Below are 10,642 nucleotides of genomic sequence, written 5' to 3'. Positions count from 1 at the left end.
GCATAAAAAATATATCAAAAGAAAAAGAGAATATCTCTAAAGAAAAACTTTGTAGAAATCACTAGACGATACATTTACTCTTTTATTGTTTATTCTTTGCTAAGAAAAGTTACTTTGTACTTAAGATTTATTGTTTATCTATTCCTTGAGTGTTATTGAATCTTTAAATTCATTCAAGTTGTTGTTTGTGAAAACCAAGAGTAGCTTAGTGTTAAAAAATACTTGAGTTTTCTTAGATTTATGGGGAGTCTAAGATAATGCCAAAAGTGGCTAAAAGAATGCTTGTATAGCCAAAAGTGGTAGGACAAAATACTTGTTTTGTAATTTTTTATTAGTGGAAACATTTAGTGTTATGTAAAGGAGAATTGGGTGTAGCTCTGTTTGAGTGAATCAATATAAACAAGTGTTTCTACGTCTCTCCTTAATGGTTATATTAAGCATTCTTTTAGCTTTTTTTCACCTTTTTCAAAGTGTTGACTTGAAAAACTTTCATAAAACTCTATTACTAGACAATCAAACTCGATTTTATTAAAAATCATTTCCTATCACTGAACAACTTCAGTGTACACACACACACACATACATACATATATATATATATATATATATATATATATATATATATATATATATATATATATATATATATATATATATATATATATATATATATATATCATTTTGATACTATGATAAACTTTTTACTATAAAAAATTATTATCTTTGATTAACACATTATTCAACCCCCATCTTCTAGTGTGATTGTTGTTATTTCAATATTGTCTAATTTATATGTGGTAGTATTTTTCCCCTATAAAGATACTTTGACAACTTGTGGCAATTGTTATCACCCCAAATGTGTGAATAGAAAACGGTTTACAAACTACCCTCGATGAAGACGAAGATGAGAGATTTTTTCTTGGAAACTTTGCTAATGACTAAGTGCACTAATTTTCATGATTTTTGAGTAAATAAATTCTTTTGGAAAAGCCTTGCCAGGGACTAGGTGTCCACTGATTTTGTGAATTTCTGGGTAATTGAAGATTCTACTAGGGATTAGGTGTCCAACAACTTTTAAATTTTTTTCACCAATTTTTTCTTTTAGTAATACTTTTGTCTCATGATTTGTTAATCTTTGTGTGTTACCATGGTGATTAATGTATCATGTTATGTATGTTGCATGCTCATTGGCTTCATATCTCACAAGCAGTGGGTAGCTGAGCAGCTTGACAATAAAACTCCTAAATCTAGAAGGCTGAAAGCTCAAGGCGAATAAGAAGATGAGATATTTTATGTGGAGATCTTTACCATTAAGATACCTATGTTATGAGTACCTAGATACAAAATGACTTTGGGATAGACACCTTAGTTATTATGTTTACTCTATGTTTGGTAGGTGTTTCAGATTGGGTAAAGTTTATTATCGGTAATCGTTTGTCAGGCTCGAACTAGTTAGTTGATTGGAGGAATGTATTATACTTAACGATTATTAAAGTATTAGATTACATAAAGATGTTATATTTATACTCCTTGATTTTGAAAAAGCATAGAAATTTTTTATTTAATACATGTGACTCTAATTTATTCCTATCCTAATGCCCTTGGAAAATGTGTAGTAGATATTGGCAAACAATGACATAAGGCTTTAAGTTTTATCTCAAAACTAAATTGATGGTTTATGAAATTCCTACTCACCTGCATGTCTGGGTTGATTTATAACTTGAATCTTTGTTTTGAAAGCTGAAAGGTTATTATAGAAATTGTCTATCAAGTACTTGTTGACGATGCCACTTCATGTGGGCAACATGTATGTTTCTTCACTACATGAACACATGCATGTCAATCATTTTTATTTTACAAGTTTCATAATTTATAAATTGAAACACAAGTTTGTGTCGGTAAAAAAATATCCATAATTTTATTGAATTTGAGTAAATGGACTTTTATTTTCCAATTTTCAAATTTAAACTAGCTACGTTCCAATCCTGACAAGTTAGGTCCTTACATACTTCACACAATGGACTGATATAGTAGGCCAAAAATAGTCATGCCTATGAATCAACCACTTCATTTTTGGCCCTGATATATGGGAACCACATTATCCCTTGTGTACTTCTCTAATAATCCTTAGGGCTTCAATCATGCTTACACATTTCAATAGCAACCCACCAATTGTCCTTCTATACCATCTAGTAAAATGTATTTTAGGATCTTTCTTTCAAGTAATTTATCAGCTCATATCACCAGTCAACTGTTGAGACACCTTGGGCAACCATATTAGGCCATTCGTACTCATTCTCTTCGACCACTAATTCTTTGTGCTTGGAAGAATGTTGAGCCAATTCATTGGCCTCCTAGTTTTTATCTCATGGTATGTATAAGATCTCAACATCCATGAATTGTCTTAACAATTGAATAGCCGATTCATACAAAAAAATTAAATTTGGATGGCATCATCAATATTGGTCTATTAGTTGTTTAATTATTAGCTGCAAATCACCCATGATCTTAACTGATTTGGCATCTTTAGCTAACACTATTTTTATACCCAAGATCAAGGATTTGTACTCAGCCTGATTATTGGAACAATCAGCTGATAATTCACAGGTGAATTTCCTCGTCCACTCATTTTGGCTAGTTACTACTAGCTCTACACTTGCGGTTGATTGTGTTTTTTATCCATCAAATGACATGATCCACAACTTAATTCCTATGTAAGTCATTTGTCTATCAAATGTGTCTGGAGGATCTAAACATGGATGTTGCATTAGGAAATCAGCTAACGCTTGACCCTTCATAACTAACAATGGCAAATTACTAAGCGGGTATGCACTTAATTTCAAAGCCTATTTCATTAGTCGTCCTTGCAAGGTATGCCTATTTAGGAAGTACTTAATTAGGTCAATCTTACATACTACGAACACTTCTTTTGGCAACAAATAATATTCTAATTTAATTCATGCAAAGTACAATGATAAATAAAGCTTTTCAGTAGTCATGTATCTACATTCAACATCGACTAACAATCTACTTAAATAATACATAGATTATTCTGTTCCATCATCTGCCTTTTGTGCCAACAAGAAATCAATGGATTTTTTTGTTGTCGATACATATAATTTTAGCTGACCTTCTCCTGTTGGTGGTACCAACACCGGAGGTGATGCCAAGGCTTGTTCGATGTGATCAAACACTTCCTGTTGCTTTTTTCCTCAGACAAAATTTTCTTGTTTCTTTAGTAGCAACAATGGTGAAAAAGCTTTGAACTTGCTAGTCGAATTTACTATGAATTGCCTAAGGAAATTGATTTTTCTTATTAAGATTTGCAACTCCAATTTATTCTTAGGAGGGGCTACTTCTAGGATTGCCTTGGCCTTGTTTCTGTCAACTTCAATTCATTTTCTGTGCACTAAGAAACTTAGGAAGTGGTCTGTCATTATCCCAAAGGCACATTTTTCAGGATTCATCTCCAAGTCTATCAAGTCCTGGTCAAACTCATGAAATATCAAATTCATGGCCCTTTGATATGTGTCCCCAACATTCTTGAGTCCAAAAGGCATCACTACCCACTAAAAAATACCAATGGCACTAAGGAACCTAAAGACTATTTTGTGAGCATCCTCTTTAGCAATAAAAATCTGATTATATATTGAATAATCATCTATAAAGGTGAGTATTCCATTGTTAACCATAGAATCTACTAACATATCCATAACTGGCACCACATACTCATCCTTAGGGGTAGCCAAATTCAAGTTTCTAAAGTCAACACATACGGGTACCTTGTCGTTCTTCTTAATGTTGATGGATTGACAAGTGCACCAATTCATCTCAAGTAGTAAAGTTAAAACAGAAGTCCGAGTATCGTATTCATAAGGACTTTGTTTGTACTTGGGTAGATAAATATTTAATTAAGAAAAATATTTGGAAAAGGTAGTAGAAAACAGTAAATTAAATTGTTGAAAATTAAATCAAACAAGAAAAAGAATTAAACATGAATTTAAATTAATTAATTAAAGACAGAAAAAATGAGAAAATCCAATAATATTGTAGAAGGAAATTCAGAAGATGAGAATATTGGGAATTTAGCCTACCAAAGCTACTCCTTGATTTAATGTTAATGATTTTTCTCTATTCATAATTATTCCAATTTACACCTGCATCTACTAGTATACTCTAACTTTGGTCCCCTACACGAAAGAGCCTAATTTATCCATTTTCTCTCTCAAATCTCTTTATAGAGCTAGATTAGTAAATTGCATTAAGAATAGAGATGTATAACAAGCTAAACAAATATCAACTTATCCCTAGTGATGACTTTATTTAGATACCATTTTCTAGTTCTATTAGAAAATAATGTTTCCTAATGCTACCCCGAAAACTTACCATGCAAATGGGTGATCAAGCCACAAGCAATAATATTAAGCCCAAGAAAGGATAATGCAAAAGTAATATTCATAAATAGATAGGAAGGAAAATTATATCAAGAATAGTTGGCTGTCAAGTTCCCAACAAATGGGGTTTAGCTTCTCATTGTCATGGAGACTTTACAATTACAAGAGGGGAATATTTAGTAAAGAGGGAAACGATAAGAAAGGGAATGGGGGAAGGAATGACTCTGATTGTTTGCTTCTTCTTCTTCTAACCTTTGCCTTCTATAAGAAATTGTATTCTATTGGAATTTCCATCTCTTCTCCTTATTCTCTCTTCTTCTTTTATAGGTGCAGATTAGCGGGCTTCTGAATTAGTCTGATTTCCCTAATTAGTCATTCTTTTAATTATTTTGTTTTCCTGCTTTCCTCAATTAGCCTTATTTCCTTAATTAGTTCTTCTTTTCTCAATTAGTCTTTTTTCCTTAATTAGCTCTTCCTTCCTCAATTAGCTTGCTTTCCTCAATTAGTCATTCTTTCCTCAATTAGTCTTCTTTCATTAATTAGCCTTTCTTTCCTCAATTAGCTTTCTTTCCTTAATTATTCCTGCATTTCTGGGCTTTATTTTACTCACTAAGCTTCATAAATCCATCACTTTTAATATTCTTTGCGAAAAAAGTTAAATGATGTTAATTTAACAATTATTTGCTCAAAAAGGAAAAATTAGAAGAGAAAAATTACAAATTCCTCTATAATTTAACCCCCAAAATATACTTATAATTAGAAGTTATCAAACTCTCCCAAATTTAAATCATTGCTTGTCCTCAAGCAAAATAAAAAAATTCAGAGTTTACCAATCACAGTTCATGAGATAACTGCATACATTCCAAAAAGCTTCATTGGCCAATTCTCAAGTTCACAGTTGTCATAAGTTCATGAAAAGAGCAGAACAAGATGTACTTCAAATGAAATTGTTAGCAAGAATGACAAATCACAAGGAATAATTACCAAACTTCAGTCATCACATGACTAGTGTTTCTCTCAATCCCACAAGTGTCTCGGTAAAAGTGTTTGAATTATAACAACTGAATAGTAAAATTCCCAACTTTGCACATCATCTCATTCAATGCTATCATACATGCATAATGTGGATCACTAAGGACTTTATCAGGCTTGTAACATGGATGAGCTAACAAAGAAATCATGTTTTTTCTAGGAATCAAAGCTTAGGATCTAGGAGAGCATTCATTCACCCAAATTATTTACAACCATAACTTATAATTTTTAACAACACCAACCTTATTGCTTTGCTACTCTTTTCAGCACCTTTATTTTCTTTGATGATGGTTTACCCCAGCTTTTATTCTTTAAAATAACAAAACTTTTTTCTTTTTTTCTTTTGCAAATGTAAAAACATTCATATTGGACTGGAGTAATACCATATTTTGTAACTCAATTTAACTTGTGTTGTATATTTATTTTCTTGCAATAGAAAATCACCCAAAATCATTCCCCCAAATTTGGGACAAATTTGTTTGGATCCATGAGTACTCTCCTACAACCTAAGAAAAGGGTAGTTAGTAAATATCACATTTTGGGCTTGGGTTCCAATGACAAAATTTTTACATTAGGCTCAAAAAGGGTGCAAGGGATGCATTCATTCACATGATGACTTTTTGGCTAAGTAGCCGAATAAAATAATAAACAAGGCCTTGATCATCTCCACATCATACATGCATTTCAAGCAATCCAAGAATCATGCAAAATCAGGAAATTAAAACTAGTCTTTCTCTCATAGTTGAAAGTTCACACAACTTACCGGTTTACATTGAAGTATGAAGGTTCTCATTCCATGTTTTTCTGTCAGAAATATTAAGGGGGTGTTTGGTTTGCCTGTTTTCTATTTTCATTTTCACTGAAAACATAAAATGGGGATAAAAATGCGTTTGGTTGAATTTTTGAAAATATTTTCCCAAACTAACCAAAAAATGAAAACAATATTTTTTTCGTTTTCAGTAGAAAACACGAAAAAATGAAAATGTGGGTTTTTCCCATACTCCTCACTCTATTTTTTTTCTTTCCTCCACAGACAACCAACCCTTCGTCTCTCTATTTCTTGTCTTTGTGTTTCTTCTCTCTCACACAAACCATTCCCTCACACCTCTCTCCATCGATCGTGCTCCGCCACACTACCGCCACAACACCATTTCTGATTGACAATCTCTTGGTGAGATTTCTTTCATGTCTCCTTTTTTCTCCTTTTTTTGCTTCATAAGTCCATGGGTCTTCTATGCTCTATTGATTTTTTTAATGGGGATGATGATTCTTCATTTTAGGCTTTCATCATTTTTTCTATTTTTCTCCTTTCTTTTTTTTTTCTTCTCAAATATGCTTTTCCTGCGGGTACTACATCAAGTAGTAATGTCTTCATTGCGTTGCAGTTGCAGTGGGTTTTAATTTTATATAATGCTATGAACAAGGGTCCTGTAACCTCTTTTTCACCAAGTTACGTGTTTAACTAGAACACGTAGTTTAGGTTTTAAAAATGTGACTAGAAGTCTATAATTTCCACTGCTATTTCAATACAAATTCAAATAAAAACTTTCTATTTTAAATTTTTTTGGACTGTACAGTATTTAGAATTATTCTTGTTGTGCTTGCTTCTATTATAGTATTATCAAACTTATTGTGTATTGTTTTTTCTTTTGTCTGGCTATTAGGATGAGATGAATGGCTAAGCCCTGATTTGTTATGCTCTTTGAATTGAAGGTTTTAAATTACAATGATGAGAAATGTAACTGTTAAGGCCATCATTACAGTAGCATGCACCTCTAATCGGAATTGAGAACTGTATTTTAAAACTTTTGTAAAATAAAGTAACACTGTTCTTTTTTCTAGTTTTTTGGATTGTACAGTATTTAGAATTATTCTTGTTATGCTTGCTTCTGTTAGAATATTATCAAACTTATTGTGTATTGTTTTTTCTTCTGTTTGGCTATTGTTTTTTGGACTGTACAATATTTAGAATTATTCTTGTTATGCTTGCTTATGTTACACTATTATCAAACTTATTGTGTATTGTTAAGGCCATAATTTGTTAGTGGACTCACCATTCAAAATATAAAACATGCCTTAAGCTTTAATACAATTTTTATGTTGCATTCTTTGTTTTCCTTTGAATGAATGAGTTGTGAGTTGAAAGAGTTAGGAAAAAGATGGAAAATGACACAATATCAAAGGTGAAACTTGATTATGGATGATCTGCATTCTCTGAAGAATGGCTTCCTATAGTGGTTACTTTTATGTTGGTCAATGTCCATTTAAGATAGTATAAATAAAAATGTATTCATTCAAAATTTTAATAACACTAGAGCCAAGGTAACTTGTCCTGTAAAAGATTTAGTGTTGACTTTCCAACCAGTTAGAAACTTTCAAACCTTGTCCACTAGAAATGAGAAAAGCATCAACATTCCAACCAACAATAAACTTTCAAACTCTGTCCACTTGAAACGAAAAAAGCATCACTCTGGAATGGGGATTAGGTACTCCTAAATAGAGTATTTCATAATAACAGTAGTGATTGGGATCTTGAGATCTTAGAGTAGCAATTAATCTCTCTCAAAGTTTTTTTTACTGGATATATCATTTTATTAAAGAGTAAATGTTCAATACTTGGGATTATATGATAATTAGTATAGAGACTAGGTAAAGATGATGTCACCCTTCCTAGTTGATGGGCAACACCATTGACATCTTTCTCAAAAAGCCATTGACCAACAAGAAAATTAGATCTCTTCCGACCCTCTGTTCTCTAACAAAAAAAAAAACAAAAACAATAAAAAAATGATCGAGAGAGAGAAATTAAAGATAGAGAGGCAGTCAAAAGGCTGGAGAGAATTATATTCATATTATAAAGGATCCAAGTCCTTCCAACAAGGCTTTAACTAATAAGAATTAAAAAGAAAAAAAGGCTTTAACTAATAAGAATGAGATTGTAAAAAACAGCAAATGTGTTATCTAGACCACTTCTTCCTATCAAAATAGGCTTCCAAGAAACATATAAAACTTTGTAACTTCTTCTTTTATTTAATTCATCAACTCAAGTTATGCAGGGTTCATTTTGGCTTTTATTAACATTCATTTGATCCAGTCCTTTGGACTTTTATTAAATTGTGATTGTGGTTTCTTCTTCTTCTCTTCATTTCTATTGTGGTTTGTCTAAGATGTCATAAATATAATCATTGTTATATGCATTGTTGACATGATGTTCTTGGCCTAAGATGGGAGGAAAAAGTGAGAAAGGTGAAGTTATGGAGTGGTCAGCTGCAAACACAAAGGCTTTCATTGAAAAAATTTGTGAGAGAGTGAAAAATGGGCAATTACAAGGGTCAACCTTCAAAACTACAACATGGGAAGAAATTAACAAGGACTTGTTTGAGATGATCCAAAATAATTATGGTGTGGACAAGCTGAAGTCTAAGTTAAATCGTTTGAGATAAATACATCGTGATTTTTCAACTTTGCTAGCCCGTACCGGAGTCACTTGGGAAATGGAATCCAACAAAGTGAATGCCCCTGATGATGTATGGGACAAATTGATTAAGGTATAACTTGATCCTAAAATTATTGTTATTGTTATTGTTGTATGCTGTCATTGCTTAGTATTGACATTGAACACTTTATCTTTTATAGAAAGGAAGACATTACAAGAATTTCAAGAAACATGGTTTTGAGTACGACTATGATATCCTCGGTGACATATTCAATTCAAGCACAACAACTGGGAAACTAAGTCATGCTTCTACTCAAGAGCCACCAAATTCTGATGAGGAGAGAGCCATGGAAGGTGATTTCCTTACAAAGGGGATTCATATTAATGTTTTCGATGATGAGAAGGATATCAAAGGGCTTAGGCACAAAAGGAAGGAAATATTTTCTTCAGGTGAGCGTTACCGTAAAGAGGGAAAAACTTCTAACAAAGAGATGTTAGACAAAATTGTAAGCATATGGAGTTATTCAATGAGCCAAAGGACAACAACTTCAAGAGCTAGAGAAGAGCGATATAAGGGAAAGACTTCTCAAGCTACTAGTCCAATAAGTGATCCTTATTCAGCAAAGGCATACATGGAACTGTTGAACAACATGCAAAATGTTCCCACTTCAGTATACTTTAAGTTGATGGAGAAGTTTACAAGTAAGCATTGGAGGCAAATGTTCATAGTGATGGATGCAGAACGAAGGAAGCAATTGATAGAATCTCTTACTGAGTAGAATCTCTTGTTGAACATTGGAGGCAAATGTTTACTCAAAGTGTTTATGTCATGTGTCTAAACTTGTTTAATTTTATTGTGGTTTGTCTGCACTTATTATGGGACAATGTTAGGTTATATTATTCAAAGTGTTTATGTCATGTGTCTAAACTTTATGTTTTTATAATTAGGACGTCATTGTGTACATTATGCTTGGTATAATGGTTGGTTATATTATGGGACAATGTTTTTAATTAATGTTTTACATTATTTATATGTGCAGGTAAGATATGTCATTGAATTCATATGACGATAGCTCAAGTAGCATAGATTCTGAATTGGATGATTATGACGATTTAATGGATTTAGTGTTAGTTATGACCATCATAGAATATGAACAACGTTTTATTGATAAAACTCCATGTAGAACATCTATGTTGATTGGAAAAATGTATACCATAGAATTCTTAGTAGGTCATGAAACAAGATGTTATGAGAACTTTCGGATGAAGAAAGATGTATTTTTGAATTTTTGTGAAACTTTAAAGGAAGTTGGTAATTTATGTGATGGTAAGAAAATCAGCATAGAGGAAGCGGTTGCAATGTTCTTGATTATAATATGTCATAACTTGCGTCATCGGGTAGTTGCTGAACAGTTTCAACATTCATTGCACACGGTGAGCAAGTGGTTTCGGATTATCCTAAAAGTAGTTTGCAAGCTAGGTATGGGCATAATCCATCAAAGAAATAAAAAAAGTACACATCCTCATATTAGGGGCAATCCAAAATACTACCCATACTTCAAGGTATTTCTTTATTAATAATTTTATTTCTTTATATTTTTCTAGTGAAGTAAGTATCATGTTAAAATCATTATAAATGTAGGATTGCATTGGTGCCATTGATGGAACACATGTATCTGCTTGGGCTCCTTGCTTCTAAACAAACTGCTTTTCGTGGAAGAAAAGTGTTGGTGACACAAAATATATTAGTTGTGTGTGATTTTGATATGTTTTTCACGTT

Source organism: Glycine max, chromosome 2, assembly GCF_000004515.6.
Source record: "Glycine max cultivar Williams 82 chromosome 2, Glycine_max_v4.0, whole genome shotgun sequence".
NCBI classification, from domain to species: Eukaryota; Viridiplantae; Streptophyta; class Magnoliopsida; order Fabales; family Fabaceae; genus Glycine; species Glycine max.
This window is presented reverse-complemented; position numbering follows the sequence as displayed.